We start from the raw sequence: 17,887 nt of genomic DNA, 5'->3' as shown, positions 1-17,887 counted from the left end.
GTATTGGGGATCATGTTCACTCATCCTGTTACCCACAAAAGCTGCTCCCCACTCAGAGTGCACTTATGACATTTTGGTTTAGGAACTGTTAGCAGTCCAGGTAACATCTACAGAGTGGTAGCATCATGTTTTACACAGACCACAAGAACCTGGAACATCTTCAGACCACCAGGAGTCTGACCCTCAGCAAAGATGGTGTTCTCTCTCTCTCTTTTATTTTTGTTGAACCGAGTTCAATTTTGTGTTGTTCCATTGTGCTTCAGTAGTGAAGCAAATATCCTCTCTTGTATGTATTTGTGTTCAGAATTTTACCCTGTAACTGATTCTCCAGCCCACTGCTTTCCTCAGTGGTGGCACAGAAAAGCACATGGTGACATGGTAGATCTGATCTGGCTTTACTGCCAAACAAGACCCGCAGACTTGGAAGAGGGCAGGCTGGCCTCATCCCCACCCTTGCTTCCAATTGCAAGATGGAGTCCTTCAACTGAAGAATCACCTCTCTGTGCTTGAGGGGAAGCCTGGATATCCTTAGATAGCATAACAGCTCAACCCTGGCAGGGCATTTTGGTTCATCCAAGGCTCCTCCCTAGTAGAGCAAAACTTCTGGAGGCTCCAAATGCAAAAGGAGATAAAGTGTAATAATAGGTACTTGTAGCATCTGTGTGCAAGCCAAAGTATCCCATGGGCAATCGTGTGGTCTTCTGTCTGCAGCCATTACCCCTTGCTCAGTTTTGCTGCACGGTCTCCTTATACTTCATTGAACTACTCTGGGCACAGACATACTCACCTATGTGAGTTGTAGTCAATTTGTTACTGCAGTGGCCCTGTTGTCAGATTCCAGTGGCCCAAGATATGGATTAGGCTCTTCCACAAAACACTTTCCATGGCCTGCCCCTTTGCATTCAGGGAAGACAGTTTTCAAATTCTCAGATGTACAGCACTGCACTTCCTCTGCCTATTACCCCCTCAGTGGATGGGCAAGACTGGGCACAGTACCTACACCAGCTGGCTGAATACATGTACAGCCTCAGATGCTCTTCTACACAAATATAGCTTCCCTTTCCCTGTCCAAGGACTCACAGATTCCTCCCATGAAATTAGAAAATAATTGCAATGTTGCTAACGTACTAGAAAGAGGAGGGTGCACTGGGGCTGATTCAGTCTGTGATTACAGGACTAACTGAGAGCACAAATATGTTTTGTTATTAAAATCATGGGTAGGACTGCCTTTCCTGCATGTGGACCTGTTGAGTAAGGAGATACCACTTGTAACCTGTCACCCGTCTAAGTAGAACCCTGCCTTAGTCTGCCACTGGTTGTTTTTTTAAGATTTGCAAATTCCCTTTATTCCAAACAACACACAGTGGTTTCTGTGCCCAGGGTAAATGGACTGTGAAACCTAATTACCATTTTAGACTCTCCCCAAGACTTCAAATACTGCTGAAGCCCTCTTTGCTATTCACCTTTTCTGCTATGTTCTGTATAGAACAAGACCTGTCAGATGATTATTACAGCTCATGATTGTTTTGTTATATAGAAAAAGGTTCATGTAGGTACAGATTCCATTATGCTTGCAAGTAGCATCCAATTCCATGAATGTTAAAAAACAAAGCACACTTTAAGCTTTATAATTATGTTATTTGTATATAGTGATTCGCCACAAAATAAACCACTTGCAGAACTTGCTAGGGAATATTCTGCCCCTGTTCGGTGTGTGCTGCACCTGGAAATGGAGCTATTGTTATTGCCTTAGGGTAGGTGTGTCAATAAACCCATTCAAAGCAACACATTTATTGGTGCTATGTTACATCCATTTTAGGGGGTAGCTGCATAGTAGACCTGTTGTGCTTCATCATGATTCTCCCTTGTATGCTCCAGAGGTGTTATAAATGCGCTCTGAGTGATACCAGGTACAGATTTCAGTACCCTTTAAAGAGCAAATAATGTATGCTTGTTGCTATATTTACTGTCAGATGTTAGTCTTCTGCAGCATTTTCAATTTACTGAATTTTTAAAGCAGCTAGAGTGATAACTATCTGACCAGCTGAGGCATCATCCTGATTGCAGAAGGACGCTGTCTAGCACAGACTGAAGCCTTGTTATGGGTAGGATAGAGAAAACTGTGCAACAAGAGTGCTCCCTAGAGGGGTTGTGCTTGTACTGTGCCAGGACAAGGAGTAGATATGTTGGAGATGAACTTGGCCCTCGCCTGCACAGCTGGCAACAAGAGTGTTTGTAGAAGGATTTGTTCTTATCATATGACAGCATTGATATTTGCATTCTTCTTCTCTTTAGATTCAGATTGGATTAAATGAGATAAACCAGGCTAACTCACCAACATTTTCCTTGCTGCCATTTTTAAACACATTAATAAATCCTTTCCTTGACTACTTTTTACCCTTTAATGAAAATAGTTGGTCAGTATCTCGCTACCTAAGTCTGACGCATGTTGGAGCCACAGTGTGGTTGGTACTTAATTTACAGTTTTTATATTACAAGTCAGCCTCTAAAATCTTTTCTGTTAGACTGCTTATAAAGCAATCTGGGTCTGCAGTTTGCCTCCCTTTTATCTTTTTCCCATCTTCAAGAAAACAAGACTTTGTAAATAAATAGAACTGCATTATAGAAATACCTGACTCCATCATCAATTTAATCTCTTACCTGGAGCAACCTACAGAGCTTGAATTTTGGCAAACTACTTTGGTCAAAAGGAGTAACATTTGCCATGCATTCAGTATGTCTGTATCAATAAATGACACACACGAATTTTTTATAAGCATGATCAGAATTAAGCTTGAGAAGATGTGGAGCTATTTAGTTGCATGTGAATATTGATTGAAGTATCCTGCATGAAAATGAAATGTTGAAATCAAGAGAAATGTACACGTGAAACCACCTGAAGTTCTTAGAAACTTGCCAGATCCTTTTGAACACACTACAGCCAGATATCACTAAGGTGGGTTTCTTATGAGAAAAGAAGGTTAATATGTTTCGCAAGATAACCTGCAAGACAACCACAAGTGGTTCCAAGGTATGAGAGTCAGTGGGAGATTCCTTATTTGCTGACCCATCCATTCAGACAACCAGAAATCATATAAGTGAGTGTCTTATGAGAAAAGAAGGTTAAATTCCATCCCAACAATGTTTTGTTCGAAGTTCTTAGGCTATCAGTCTCCTATCAAGTTCCTTCTGTCCATCTTGGAGTCTCTCTAATGTTTTTCATCCAAAATGTCCCGTAAGATTTTCTGAAGCTTCCTTGAGACAAACACCTAGCCTTCGCTCTCCTTCATAAATAGTGAGAGTCATAGAATCCTAGAAAATTAGGCTTGGAGGGGGTCCTCAGGAGGTCATCTAGTCCAACCCCCAAGCAGGACCACCCCCAACTAGACCATCCCATCCAATGGCTTAAAAACCTCCCTGAGTGGAGATCCCACAACCTCTCTGGGCATTGGCGATGCATAGGGAGTGCATGCGGGTGCATGTACCCCCCTCCGCCTACGAGATTGGTCACCGCTGACACTGCCGGCGGTGTCTGCAGGTGGCTGCCGATCGGTACTAGCCCCCCCCCCCCAACATCACCAGAGCTGCCTGCAGGTGGTCCCCACTCACTGCCACCAGGCCCCCACCGCTGCCACTGACACCACTGCCTGTGGGCGGTTGCTGTGCCCCCCCAGCCTCAGGAGGCACGAGGCATTCGTGTCTCTTGGTAACCTGTTCCAGCGCTTTACTAGCCTCCTTGTGAGAGAGTTTTTCCTAATATCCACCCTAAACTTCCCTTGCTGCAACCTGAGACCATTTCCCCTTTTTCTGTCATCTGCCACCACTGTGAACATGTTGCCACGAAAACCAGGAGAGGCTTGGAAAAGAACTGATTCCTTATACGCAGGCTTGAAATTTGTATAATTGCACATCATTTTCCTGTTATAGAGAGGCAGTCTTGTGTAGTTCAGTGCCAAATGAACTGGTGAAAACTCCCTCCGTTGGTACCAGCTCTATGCATGCTCGGGTCTTGCTGTGCTGTGACACAGACTCTTTTATGTTAATATTAGAGATTGTAGAACTCAAATTCTGATTTATGATGAACAACAAAATTGCATATCCAGCAATTCAGCAATCCTTTGAACAGCAGCTTCACAAAGGCTCTCTTGACTGAAGTGTATTATTTCAGGTGGAATCTGTTTTTAACATTCTTCTTCTTTGTCATCTTAATTTAATTTTCAACTTGATCCCGGCAATCCAGTCTACTTTGGATTTTTCCATCAACCAAATTCAGATGCGGGTATTAAATCCACTTTTTGTAAAAGCAGATACAGAGATGATACTGATTTTGTCTTAAGAAAGCCTTTCTTTGGGGTTGATGTGTAATAAGAATCCTTAATCTGCTTTTACTCAGCTGTGTCACAGTGCCTAAAATGTTGGGCCCCTGGGCCCTGGAAGATGATCCCAATCCAGTGCTGTTATCATTTAGGACATTCTGATTCCCAAAAGCATCTCCCCCTTGGGTGATTTCTGACATGACGGAAGCATCCTTCGTGCAAGTCCAAGTCAGGTGTCTGAGTAAGAGTTTAAACACACGTAGGGCAGAGTGTTCCTCTTAGCTACCATTAGGCATCTCTCTGCTGAGGATGGATTAGGTTCGTTTTTGTGGGGCAGCTAAGTCTCCCATTCACTGTCCAGAAAGCCTCAGTACCTAAACCAGACAATTATCATTACCTTGTTGAATCAAAGTGCCTACATTTTAGGTGTTGCAATCAAATAAAAGTCACTGTACATATTAAGAAACCCATGTCTGTAATTATATATGTCACCAGATGTTTGTCTTACCTAATATCTCCCTATTATGAAGTATTTAAAGCAAAGAACTTGAGTTGGGAGTGCTTTATGGAGCCTGCAAAATGTCAACTGGGGAGAAGGCTCTGCTGCTCTCCTTCATTCTCAGCCTGGTTCCTGGCTTCTGCAGCTAATGGTAAGACTTTAAATTCTTTTATGCTGTTGTCTCTCCTGAGAAAATAGAACAAATCCACAAACAGTTATTTTGAACAGGAACGGGATTTTTCAGGTTCCCTGCATTTCAAATTAACGAGGTTTTTTTGATCCAAGGAAACAGAAAACAGCTTTAAATTTCAAAACAGACATTTTTCAAACTATGCATATGATAAAACTTCCAAAACTTATCCTTTCAGGGAGGTAGGGGTTGTAAGAATAGCTTTGAGGTATCCAGTACTGAATTAAGGAGGTTTTACCATATGACCTGTAGTACAGACTCTCCTGTTAGCTAGGTTGGAAGTAAGCTATAAGCTATGTGGCGACAGCATGCCTTAGTATGGACAGGGATTGTATTTTCTAGGCTGAATTTAAGTCCATCCAAAATGATAAGAAGCCAAAATGGCAGTGATTTTTGTGAGAGCAATTGATCTTATTATTTTTAAAACATTTGGGGCTGATTGTCATGAGAACAACCTCTCTGATTCCAGTAATAATGAACTGCAAACCAAATTCTGTTTTAGTCATTCACCCAAAGCCCAATCGAACTTTACTCAAAATCTAAATATCTTACCAAAGTGTATTCATATACACGTGTTCTTTATAGCTTTGTGCTGTGTGGAAAGGAACTTTCTCTTGTTCCTTGATTACAGGGAAACATCAACAATTTCATCAACAACTCCATCAATGATTTATTCCCCTAATCTGGAACAATTTAGTTCAAATGCAAAGGGTAAAAGGGGATAACATCCCATATGTAATGAACAGTCTGTTTGGATGATCAATAAATATCATGTAGAGGCTTATAAACATGACCAGAGCTAAGGTGGATAGAGTGCAGTGACATCTTATGAAATGTGCATATTAACTGAAGGGTAACATTAAAATTAAATGTTTAAATATATTAAAGGTATAAATGGAAAAATCTACATCTTACAAACATGTAGATCTTTTTGAACATAAATCCATATAACCTGATTTTGCATATGTTTCACTGAGCAACATGTAATAACACCAGGAGTGGAAACCAAGTATGGGAAACTTTGCGGGAAGCAAATCCAAGTAGAAGCAGCTGAAGCGGGGAAGCACATCAATATTTTCCTGGGAATTCCTTTTGCAAGGCCGCCATTGGCCCCTTGAGGTTTAGCCCACCTCAGCCACCTGAGTCATGGCAAGATGTCCAAGAGGCAAGTTCCTACCCTCCCATGTAAGGCACTGACATGGTATCTGGATGGCTGAGTTTAATTAATGTTTAATTCATAAGAAGCCCATCAGGGCTGACATCTAGGACAAGGTAGATCTTGGAACATGAGCCCTGCCCAGGCATTTTGCTGGCATATTTTATTGACTATGGAGTGCTGTGAGTGGGATGAATTCAAAAGCAACTCCCAGGTGGCTGATTTGCTATGAGAAATTAATCTGTCTCACTTATCACTGATGTTCTTCCCTAGGGGATCATCAGTCTTTAATTTACAGTGTTTATACAGTGTTTAGATCAGGAGTAGACCTGATAAAGGGCTAACAGTCGCGTGCATAGTGCTACGTGTATGAAGTAAAGGGTAAGTCTGCTGTAGTCTATACAGGTTCTTAGTCCACCATGATCCTTGTAGTATCTGCCTGCCTTTCACTAGTGCCTACTATCTGTAATAGGCTGCATGATGAGGTATATAAGAGAGAAATTAATTCATTTGTATTTTCTTGGAATGAAATCGGCTACAAAGGCTCTTCTTAATCTTTGCCCACTTCTAGGTTGATAGTGGTGGTGTTTAGAAATGTCAAATGTGTGTTAAGCCTTAAAGTTAGGGAATTCTCCTGGAGAGGGCAGTCACAGTTTGTATAGATCTTTAATGCTTGTTTCATCAGCAGTTACATGGAAGAAAGTGTTTGTATAATAAAAATGATGGTCTGTTCTTTGTTACCAACAGTCTGGATACCGGAGAAGGATTTGTTGTCTTGTAGATTGTGATGGACAATAATAGCATCAGTTTTACTTACTGTGATTCCTTTGACTCTTATCGATATACATTTACTCTTAAGGGCTGGGGACACACATTCAAAATGCCTGAGCCTCATGGGTGACCGTTGCCTCCTCAGTCTGAGGGGGGCACAACACATCACTACCCCCCCACCCCTCCCTGGGCCACCCCTCCCTGGGCCACTCCCCCACATCCCCCTACAAGATCCCCAGGCCTACCTTTCTCCCAGCAGCAGGAACAGCACCTCTGCTGGGGGATCAGAGCACACTCTTTACAAGTAGGGAAGGGCCACGTGGGGGAGGGAGGCAGGGTAGCACTCTGGTTGGCCGGAGCACTCTCTGATGCTCTGGTCTCCAGAGCGCTGCCAGGCAGGGTAGGGCTGGGTAGAGAGCAGAGCGTGGCCCCCAGTCATACAATCAGGCTGGAGGAGATCCGCTCCACAATTGGCCCCATCCTGAGCAGTGTCGAGTTGGGGTGCATCAACGGTCCCCCCAGCTCTTTCAGGGGCCAATCTCAGGGGGGGGCATGTGCTCCCCCCCACCCCATGCCTCCCTACTCGTTGCCTGTGCTGAGCCTGAATTGATTCAATGTCTATAGGTTAGTCTAACCTGGCTAGGCTAAATCAGTTTGTAACCCAGACAGACATCCCAGAAATGCAGGAATGCCTGCAGTGGCTCAGGCTAAAAGCCGGGGGGCACTAGAGCAGCCCTCCCTTCCCTTCCACAGAGCAGAGCTAGGGGAGGTATGGGCAGGCCCGGGCAGGACACTCGGATTATTCCGCCCCCCCTGAGCTGCCCAGCAGGGAATTTATCACCCCTAACTCAATGTTTATCAACTCATTAAGAAAATAAAGCCTCTCTCCATTAACTAAGGACCCTCTTCTTAAACGGCTCTTTCAAGGAAGGACATTAAGCTACCTGTTGATTAGCTCCAAAAAGCCTGTCTGCCTCTGTTCTCTCCCACAGCACAGTGTTCTCTCCCATAGCCGGTACCTCTGTTCTCTCCCATAGCCAGTGTGTGGTCTGCTAGGCAATGCTGAGAGGTCTGAGTAAGGCAGAGGGGAGTGGGGATTAATCCCTGCTTAGAAGGGAGAAGCAAAGCAGATGCTCTGTATCTGCAAGTCTGTGCCGAGCTCCGGCAGGGAGCAGAGGGGAGGGGCTAGCCCTGCAGTGGAGCCGAGAGCCTCACCCAGCCCACAGAGCGTGCCGGGATGCTGGGGGTGTCGAGTTTAGCTTAAACCAGCAAGGGGTCTGGGACAGACACTGCCTAAACCAGTTTGAGCCAAATCAGTTAAGTCTGATATTACATTTAACCAGGTTTATCTCAAACCGGTTTCAGCCATTTTCAAACTGGTGTATGTGCACTGAACATCTGTTCTGTTACAGGTTTAAACCAGTTGCTGACCACTTAAAGCAGTTTTTGTGTAATGTCTGTCTCTAGCCAAGGTGCTTGCAGGAGAGAGAGGCAAGACAGTTTCTATCAAATATTTTAACTAACAGAAAAGAGAGAGTCTCTGAAGACTATTTGTACCTCAACTGTACGCACCTGCCAAATAAGGCCAAAAGGATAAGCTACCAGTAAGTAAACCTATGGAAAAGACCTTGTACTTCAATTAATTTCTAATGTGACCTCATGAAACAAACAAAGCCTTGGCATCAGAGTCTGTCTCTCCATTAAGTCTTCTGGCTATTTACTCCTGGGCTCAATTTATTGTATGAGAAACTGTAGAGCATGACTCATTTGTGCAATCTTGTACATCGAGTTTTACAGACTGCTTTTGCAAACTAGATCAACTATCTGTTGCATGTTCACATTATTCACAGCTCTTTAATACTTATATACCTATTTGATTTTAAATCAGATGGCCTCACATAACAGTGAATATGCATGGCTTCCCTTTAAGACTGAGATTCCAATTCTCAAAAGAGTCCTGAACTATAACTATGAACTATATGTATCTATAATTATGTGTATATAATATTTATGAACAATAAAACTATGATCCAAGGCAGATATAGAAGGCAGGACTTTATTATGTGCAAGTAGCACAAAAATAGTACTTTATCCTAGAAAGAATAACAGTCGCTGATCTGAATTTCACAACCAAAATGAAATCAGGACGTCAGTAGCAGGTAGTACTAACCCTTCCTGATTTTTGCAGATGGTGGTATGGATTCCTGGAGGTGGATTAGTTCTGGAAGCAGCTTCAATGTATGATGCATCAGCAATAGTAGCCTTTGAAAATTATGTCTTTATGACAATTCAGTACAGACTAGGTGCCTTCAAGGTAGGACATGAAGCCTTCAAGTAACTCATATGTGGAAGGAGCAACTCGTGGGCACAGAGAATTTTTTGAAACAGGCCATCTAGGATTTCCTTTACACAGAAAAGCTTATTACAGGCTTATGATTATCATAAATGTTATGGTAGTCTAAGAGGCATATTGTATCTATGATGGTCCAGAAACTGTGAGAGGCAAGGATTTCTTAGAGTGATCTCTTTTATTGGACCAGCTATGTAGTTGGGATACAGTTAGACAAGCTTTCAAAGGAGGGGTATGTGAAAGGTGACTGGGGTGCTGCTTCCCCACAACCAGAGGCTGGGCGAGTGGCAGCAGCTGGCAGCCCGGCGGCAGCAGGCAGAGCCTGTTGCAGGTCCCCCTGTGGGCAGAGACCATTGGAGTGCCACCAGCAGCGTGCTGCCGGGGAGCAGTGCCTCATTCTGTCCCTGCCACTGCCACAGGTGGGATCCAGTGTCACTGTGAGAGAAGGAGAGAGAGATCCGAAGGGGATCCATGCCTCCACCCCCATTGTTTTAACTAACAGCAAGGGGTTGACAATCACTGGTTTATTTCAAAACTTTTAAACCCATCGGTGTCTTTGACCCTTCACCTGAATGCCGACTCGAGGACAGAACCCCAGGGGCATGGCGGTCTGAGTGGGTACCCCGTCCCAGGAACCCAGTGGCCAAGGGCAAACCCTATATGGTGTCGCAAGTGACCTGGCTCTCAGTAGAGTCACCAGCAGCCTGATTAAGGGGGTTACAGCTTTCATTCAAAAGAAAAACAGAAATAATGGAGCATTTCAAACCTCCACCAGCACTGTCCTTCACTGGAAATCTTGGGGAGAACTGGAGGAGATGGGAACAGAAGCTACGATTATATCTTGCAGTCACAAAGGCCGAGCAAGAGGCAGAAGATTATAAAATTGCAGTCGTGCTTCACTGCCCTGGGAATAAAGCCCTACAATTTACAACAACACGCAAGGGGTGTTTGCAGACCCTGGTAACAAAACCCTGACCGAGGTGCTTGCAGCATTCAAGAGCTACTGTGAACCCAGAAAACCCCCTGTTTTTAAAAGGTATCAATTCTAGCAACATAGATAGGGTGAGGCTGTAGGCATAGACGATTTTGTTACAGAGCTCAGAAGTAGACCACGGCATTGTGAACTTGGATCTGCTGAGGATGTTATGTTGAGGGACAAAATTGTTTTCAGCATACGTGACTGTAAACTCAAGGAAAGGCTCCTGGAAAACCCCTCCCTCAGCCTAGCACAGGCTGTGGATATCTGCAGAGCAAAGGCTCTCACAAGTGCTCAGACTCGTGTTATGTCTGCAGAAGCAGGCTTGCATATAGTTGAGCAAAAGCAAAGCTGTCATAACACTTTGCAAAAGCAAAGCAAACCAATGAAGTGTGCTCCACCAATGAAGTGTGCTTCAGGAGTTTTGTTACATTTCAGAGGATCCACCAGTACCCACAGAGACACCTGATGGCACCATGCAAATTAAGAGCGGAAGGGTGGTGAAGTTGCCTGTGAAATACAAGGACTATGTAATGGGATAGCTATAAAGGCTAGACCCCATCGGTGAGCCAAGTGCTAGCAACCTAGTCCATGATCCCAAACTGTTCTGAGTTAAAGTAGCTACTGATAAATGTTCAACTACTTAAGAGGGAGCTCCCAGAGTGAAGAAGGAGGACGTGGTATATGAACGGTACCTTCAAGGGACCTGCAGTGGAATGGCCCAATCCAGGGGCAAGCAATTATTTTGGGCTGCTTGCTGACTTTCAGTAAGCCATCGAGGGCTACACAACAGGCAGCCCGGGGCAGATTAATATTAATTTTCTAAATTGTGTAGGGGCCCCACAGGCTGGATAGAATGGCCCCAGGCCACACGTTGCCCGCCCCTGGTCCAATCTATCCCCCGATGCCTGGTAGATGCGGTTTGTTGGTGGTGAGTTATTGTTCTCCCCGCAAGCTGTGAGTGTGTGTGTGTTGCTGAATCCTGTTCCTAATAAAAATAAAGCTGTTTATCACCCCACCGGTCTGCTGAATGCTGACTCGAGGACAAACCCAGGGGCATGGACGTCTGAGTAAGTACCCCATCCCAGGAACCCAGTGGCCGAGGGTAAACCTATAACCCTAGCTGGCACTACCCCAAGTGAGGGGTGCTATTGGACCCTCACCCTGCTCCTGCCACAATCCTCCATATCTCTATAGTGGCTCGAGTTCCAGGGCACTGTCTGGAGAGATCTGCTGGACCCCAGGCCCTTCAGTCTCAGCCCAGGGCTCCTTCACTAGCAGGATCCAGGCTAACTGCCCAGAATCCCCAGGACTCCATTCTCCACAATAAAAAGAAAGCATGGGCAGGATGCATGCCTCTCCCCATGTCCCGGTGTGTGTCTCTCCATGTCCACCCTGGAACTCCCTCTACTGACTTCCGCTTCTCTGTTATTGCAGTTTTCCCAGGGACTCGGACAATCCACAGAGACTTCCTCCAACCCCGTGGCATCCCAGTTTCCTACAGGTGAGCTCAGTATGGTTAGGTCAGGTGTGTTCTCCCCAGCGCCAGGAGCTGGGAGTCCTTGCGTTCTCCCCTGCGGGTCGCAGCATGCTGTTCCTCCTCTGATCGGGTCCATATGGCGGCAGTGACAGAATCAGCATCAAAGCGCAGAACTTCTCTGTGGTGCTGGAAGCTGCTGAGAGTGACACTCAGTGCCAGCCTGGGGAGGAGAAGGGCGCAAGCAGGTTTACTCCCCTTCCTCCCTCTCTCACCCTGCTAGTGTTCATTAGGCCTTCGAATTTTGTTATGTTTTTTATGTATTTTTCTGAAAAGCAGGTTGAGGACAGTCTATGTTTAAATGAGTTAATTTAATAATGCAAGCCACCCCGCCTTGCATGGATCCTGGGGCACATGCCCTCCCCAAGGTGCAAGGTGCCACCTCCCCCCCTCCTGAGCCACAGCTCTGGCCTGCCAGCCCTCCACACTGCCTGGGCAGCTCCTGCCCCTGCCCTCTCCCTCGCCATGGGGAACATTGATCTCCCCCCAACACACTTCTTCCCTCCCCCCTCCCCTTCCACCACACCAGGCTTACCAGCTGGAGGCAGCTCTCCGCGCTGCTGGCTCTGCTCTTCACTGCCTGAGTGCTGTGCTGCGGCTGCACGCAGCATGGGAATTTGTCAGCCAAATTATTGGCCCCATCAGGTCGATATCCGATACAGCCAGTTTTCTTTATATTGGTACCAAACTGATATTGGGCCGATGTATTGGTGTACCTCTAGTGACAAAGATACACAGATTCCAATTCAAGCCCTCATACAGGACACCTATACACATTCTAGACATCTGCTCCGACACTTGCTAATTAGCACGCATCAGAGCAGACTTGATTAATCAGTTATCATGCTCCGGCAGTCTCCAATGTCATGTGTATTCAGTGTCTGCGCAATTGTTCAACGAGCTTTAGTTAAAGCACCCCCACCACCATTTTGAAGCATAGGAGGCTGAATACACGCGATGCTGTGGGCGCTTTAATTAGAATGGCTCTTGGAGCTGCTCTAATTCAAGTGCCTGCCCCCCTCCTCCACCCTGGAGCATATGTAAAGATGCCCACAGAGGTTAGTGCAGCTTTCAATAAAAGAGACCCTTGCTTTGGACCGGATGTAGCTTTAGAAAATATTGAATAAGGTCCATGTTAGCCAGTAATTGATTTTCCAACCAGTGCCTGTTGGAATAAAACCAGAAAATTCAGGCAGGTATAATCAGTATAAATGGCTTGAATGCAGTTTCTTTGATGACAAAGCTGTCTGTTTTTATTGTCAAACATTTGGCAATGGACCAAACAGGAAAGCAGTGTTTTGAATTTTTGGCTTTAAAACATGGAAGAAAGTAAATGAAAGATTTCATTAGCATTCAAAGTGTGAATTCCATCTAGAAGTTGTTGCTAAATGGAAGGATAGCTGCAGTCCTGTAAAACAAGGGATGTTACATCCCAACTTGACAGTCAAAATAATTATTTTGAAACTGTGCTTTATTTTGTGCTTGTCAGGGTATACCTTTCAGGGGAAATGATGAGAGAATAGATTATACAAATCAAGGCAATTTGCAGGAATTGATGAAACTGTGTAGTACAGATAATGAACTGATTCAACGATTTACAGTTAACCGAGAGAAGTACTTCAGCTACCTACGCAGCTCACGTCAGAATTAAATAATGGAAATTATGGCTTCACAAGTGCTAGATTCAATTGCACCTGAAGTCAAAGAAGCTGGAGTGTTTTCCATCATTGCAAATGAAACAATGGATCTGTCAAAGCATGAACAAGTTGTTCTTATAGTGCATTATGTAAACCAGCCTTTCGACATACAAGAGAAGTTTACTAGCTTCTACAAGACACTGCAGACAGATGGTGCTTCACTTGCCACACTGATCAAGAGTACATTATAGCCTTGGGACTTGATGTTTCAACTCTAAGAGGTCAACACTATGATGGAACCACTAGCATGAGAAACCCTATAAAGGTGTGGGCACGGTGATACTTAGCAAAAATCTTCTGGCTTTCTATGTTTACTGCTATGTTCATATATCAAATCTGTGCATAGTGGACAGTTTCCTGCAATCCAGTTGTCTGAAATGCTTTCAGAATTCTCCAGGCTCTACAGCCTTTCATTGGCATAAACTCAGAGAGACATGCTGTTTTCAAAAAAATTATTTTTTCGGGGGGTCCAGCTACTCTTAAATCACTCAGTGACACTCAGTGGAATTGTCAAGTTGAAGCTATCAAAGTTGTTTTGGAAAATTGTGATTAAATGATTCAAGCTCTGGACAAAATTGCACATGAGGGTTCAAAAGCTGGAACTGAAGCTTATGCACTTCTCAGAAATACGGAAGACTTCAACTTTCTGTGTTGCATGGTTTTTATGCAGAGTGCGCTAATGCAAACAAATAATCTTTCCAAACTTCTTCAATCAAAAGACTATGTATCATACAGCAATGGTGATGGCTAAATCCACAGTGTTTATACTAAAGGAAATGAGAGGTGATGATTTTGCATCTGAAACCTTTCATCACATTAATGAACTGTGAGAGAAAAATAGCTATCCTGACCCTTTTGTGCCTCACTAACAGGTTATTCCAACAAAACTGGGAAGAGGGGGAAAGTCCTTTTTTGAGAAGCTGAGGACTACTATAGGAATTAAATATTGTACTGCACTCTGGATACTCCTATTAAGGAGGTAGAAGACTACTTTTCCAAGAATGACCGGTTTATTGCAAAGTCCCTTGCAAAGTTCTCTCTTCCAAGAGCTCATCCGATGAAAGTGTAGGTGTTACTTCCCTGTAAGTCGGTCCGGGACTGCAGAGGCATCGGACTGTCGATGAAACTGAAGGTTTACAAAGCCATCATCCTTCCGACCCTCCTTTTATGACTTCAGAACCTGGACCATCTACCAGTGTCATGCCAAGAAACTAAACCACTTCCACCTGTGCTTGCCTGCAAAAGATACTAAAGGTCAAGTGTCAGGACAAAACTCTGGACACTGAGGTGCTCAGAAGATCAACTCTCCCCAGTATCTACACTGGCACAGCTAAGATGGGCTGGCTACCTTTCAAGAATGCCCAACACTTGCCTACTGAAGAAAAGCTTCTACGGTGAACTGTCAAATGGAGTATGCTTTCGTGGCACATCAAAGAAGCAGTACAAGGACACGCTAAAGATGTCCCTAAAGAGTTTCAGCATCAACCCAGAGTCATGGGAGCAAATCACTCATGACCGTCCATCCTGGAGGTCATCGATCCAGAGCGGAGCACTGGCCTTCGAGCAGTGGAGCATGGCAGAGGCAGCAAGGGCCCCAGGCCCTTCAGTCTCAGCCCAAGGGTCCTTCACTAGCAGGGAGGAAGCGCGTGGCCAGGAAAACAAAGACCTCTCATGTCCAGTCCTCGTTGCTCTCCTGCCCCTGCTGCAGCAGATTGTTCAGGGCAAAGATTGGGCTTATAAATCACCTGCGTACCCACGCGACCTAGCCTCCACCCCCCTCCTCTCTCTTCTTTCTCCTTTTTCCTCGCTTTCTCTTTTCTCCCTCCCTTTTTCTTTCCCGCTTCCTTTCTCTCTTCTCCCTCCACCACCCTGCTGGATGCGGTCATCTTCCCTTGTGAAGGACGAACAACATTTCCACCCCTTACAGTCTCTATTGACCAAGACAATCTGAACTCTGAAATCAAAATTTTTTCCTGGATGTTCAAAGATGGCAATGCTGACAAAAGCAATGGGGAAGAGGAGCCCGCCCATCTTGAAAGGACTGTGATTCTTTTGTGAAATGACACTGCATGATACCCTTCCAAATCTGTCAAAACTCGATGTGCTTTACTTAACTATCCCAGTGCCTACAGCGTCGACTGAGAGAAGTTTTTCTTCCTTGAGGCACCTGAAAACTTACCTGAGGACAACAATGAAAGATGCTCGTGTTTCTAACCTGGCAATACTACAGATTGTATGAGAACAGGCTGTTAACATATTGGATGTTATTCCATGGTTCGCAATCAGAAAGGACTGACACCTTCAATTCTTTTGGTAAGGTAAGGTCATGATTTTTTACAGCATTTACATTTGTTGTTGCCTAACAGTTAGTCGTCACAAAAGTATGGTTGTGCACAGATAGAAAATCAGGAGAATGGTCCTGCTGTGAACGTAACCATTAACGTTCCTGTTGAAAATGTTAACGCATGCATGCATCATATGAGCACAACTTTCTTCATGTGTAGCTCTCTTTTAGAAGAGTCTCCATCTGCCGTTATACAGTAGCATAAAACATGACATCAAATAAGCTCTGAAATCAAAACTCCTTTGTCTCTTGAGTACCAGCTCTGAACCCTGCAGCACACCACCAAAACATTTAAATTGTCCCCTTCCCCCACCACTAACAACAGTTATAAGTTATCTACATCCCCTACAATGGCTGCAGAGGTGACAACTTCCCTCCCTGCTTGGAGAGCTTTCCCTGATCCCCAGGCTTTCTCCGCTTCAACCTAGGTATCTGTGTCTCCCCATGTTTTCCCTATGTGCCTTCACATCAACAGTGAGAAATGCTTGGATCTTGTTCCCATTCCCCTTCCTGTACATATAGCAGCAGCCTCTGCTTCTGAGCTCCCACCCATCAAACTCTGTGTCTGTCTGGTCTACCCGTAACAAGCAAAAATAAGTGTAGACTAATAAAGGAGTTATAGGTTACAGCCCTATTTCAGGAAGGCTTCTGTGTGATGTAAAATGCATAAAAAAATCTCAGAAGCAAAATTCAGAGCTGAAGTTTTACATTTCCTGGTATAGGCCCTGAAGCCTTGATAACAGGCTCCTTTCTTTGCCCCAGTGACTTGTGCATATTTAGCTGCACATAGCATAATTTCAGCAGGAGAGGTAGAGGGTACCTGAATGGCCCAGTGCCCTTAGGAAGTGAGAGATGAAGGTCTGAACCTCCTCTAGCTAAGGAGGACATTAATGAAGTAGGAGTTGTGATTGCCATGTGTAGGGAGCACAAACCTGTTGAGGTTTCGTAGGTGTCCTCTGAGTCTGTCCACTGGCTCTTGCCCCTCAGGGAATACTGGCAGAGAAATGCCAGTTTCTAAATCCTCACCATGTTTCACATGAATTATGCTCCAACCTGCTCAGACTGCAGTTCTTCCAAAACTCTAGTGCCTAGAGACTGCTAAAGCTAAGCAAGAAAGCACCTTCAAAGTGACATGATTGCTGAGTGTGTGCGTTACAATTGCAGTTTAGGATTTGGGTGCCTTAATTCTACATAAGTCTGGCCTTAGGTGCTTTATCAGGACTAGTTTGTCAAGTTAATCTGCCTCCTATTAAGAATCTGACCAGAAAAGAAGCTTGGTTCCAATGTCAAATACAATGAAAACAAACACGCCCCACTCAGTTTCAGAAACATTTGCACACATGCCCACACGCTGGGAGTTTCGGTTCCACGCGTATCAGGTAACCCCATGTCAACGCAGAGATTGTACAGGTCTTTCATGCCTACACCTCTGAATTATTTGGTGTTATTAACCCTTTGTCTCTGTGCTCTATTTACAGTCAAAGTGATTTCCATCTTTTCTCCCCTATTTATTCCAAAGTAAATGAGATCACGAAAATGACAGAAGCAGGTTATGCAGTCTTCATGTTCACTTGGAATAGAGCGGTGCTCAGTTAGGGGTATTCAGAATCATTTATCTGTTTCAGAGATTATATTCATTTTCCTGCAACAGAGCCTTAACTATCAGGGTCTGCAATGTACCAGGGTAGCAAGGGCACTGCAAGGGTAGTGACAGGGGCTGGGGAGGCTGCAGCAGTAGTGGGGCCTGGGCTGACACTAACAGGGGTGCTGTTTTTGAGCTCCCTCCAAGCGGGCACCCAGGACAGGTGCTCCTGTTGCCCACCTCTCATTATGCTACTGTTCCACAGGAACCGCCAGCCTAGCTCTAAACATGTCTTGAAATATTTTGAGATTGTTAAAATTATTTTCCCTAGAAATGAGGAGAATGATACCTGCCTGAAAAAATATTTACTCAAATGATCTCATTGGAATGTTCTTCTGCCTGAAAATTTCTGACCAACTGTAGTGTTTAGGTCAACCTCCCCAAAATCTGCTTTTATGCAGCTTTTACA

The sequence above is a fragment of the Alligator mississippiensis genome, chromosome 10, assembly GCF_030867095.1.
Source record: "Alligator mississippiensis isolate rAllMis1 chromosome 10, rAllMis1, whole genome shotgun sequence".
In the NCBI taxonomy this organism is placed as follows: Eukaryota; Metazoa; Chordata; order Crocodylia; family Alligatoridae; genus Alligator; species Alligator mississippiensis.
The sequence above is the reverse complement of the archived record's forward strand: the minus strand, read 5'-3'. Positions refer to the sequence as shown.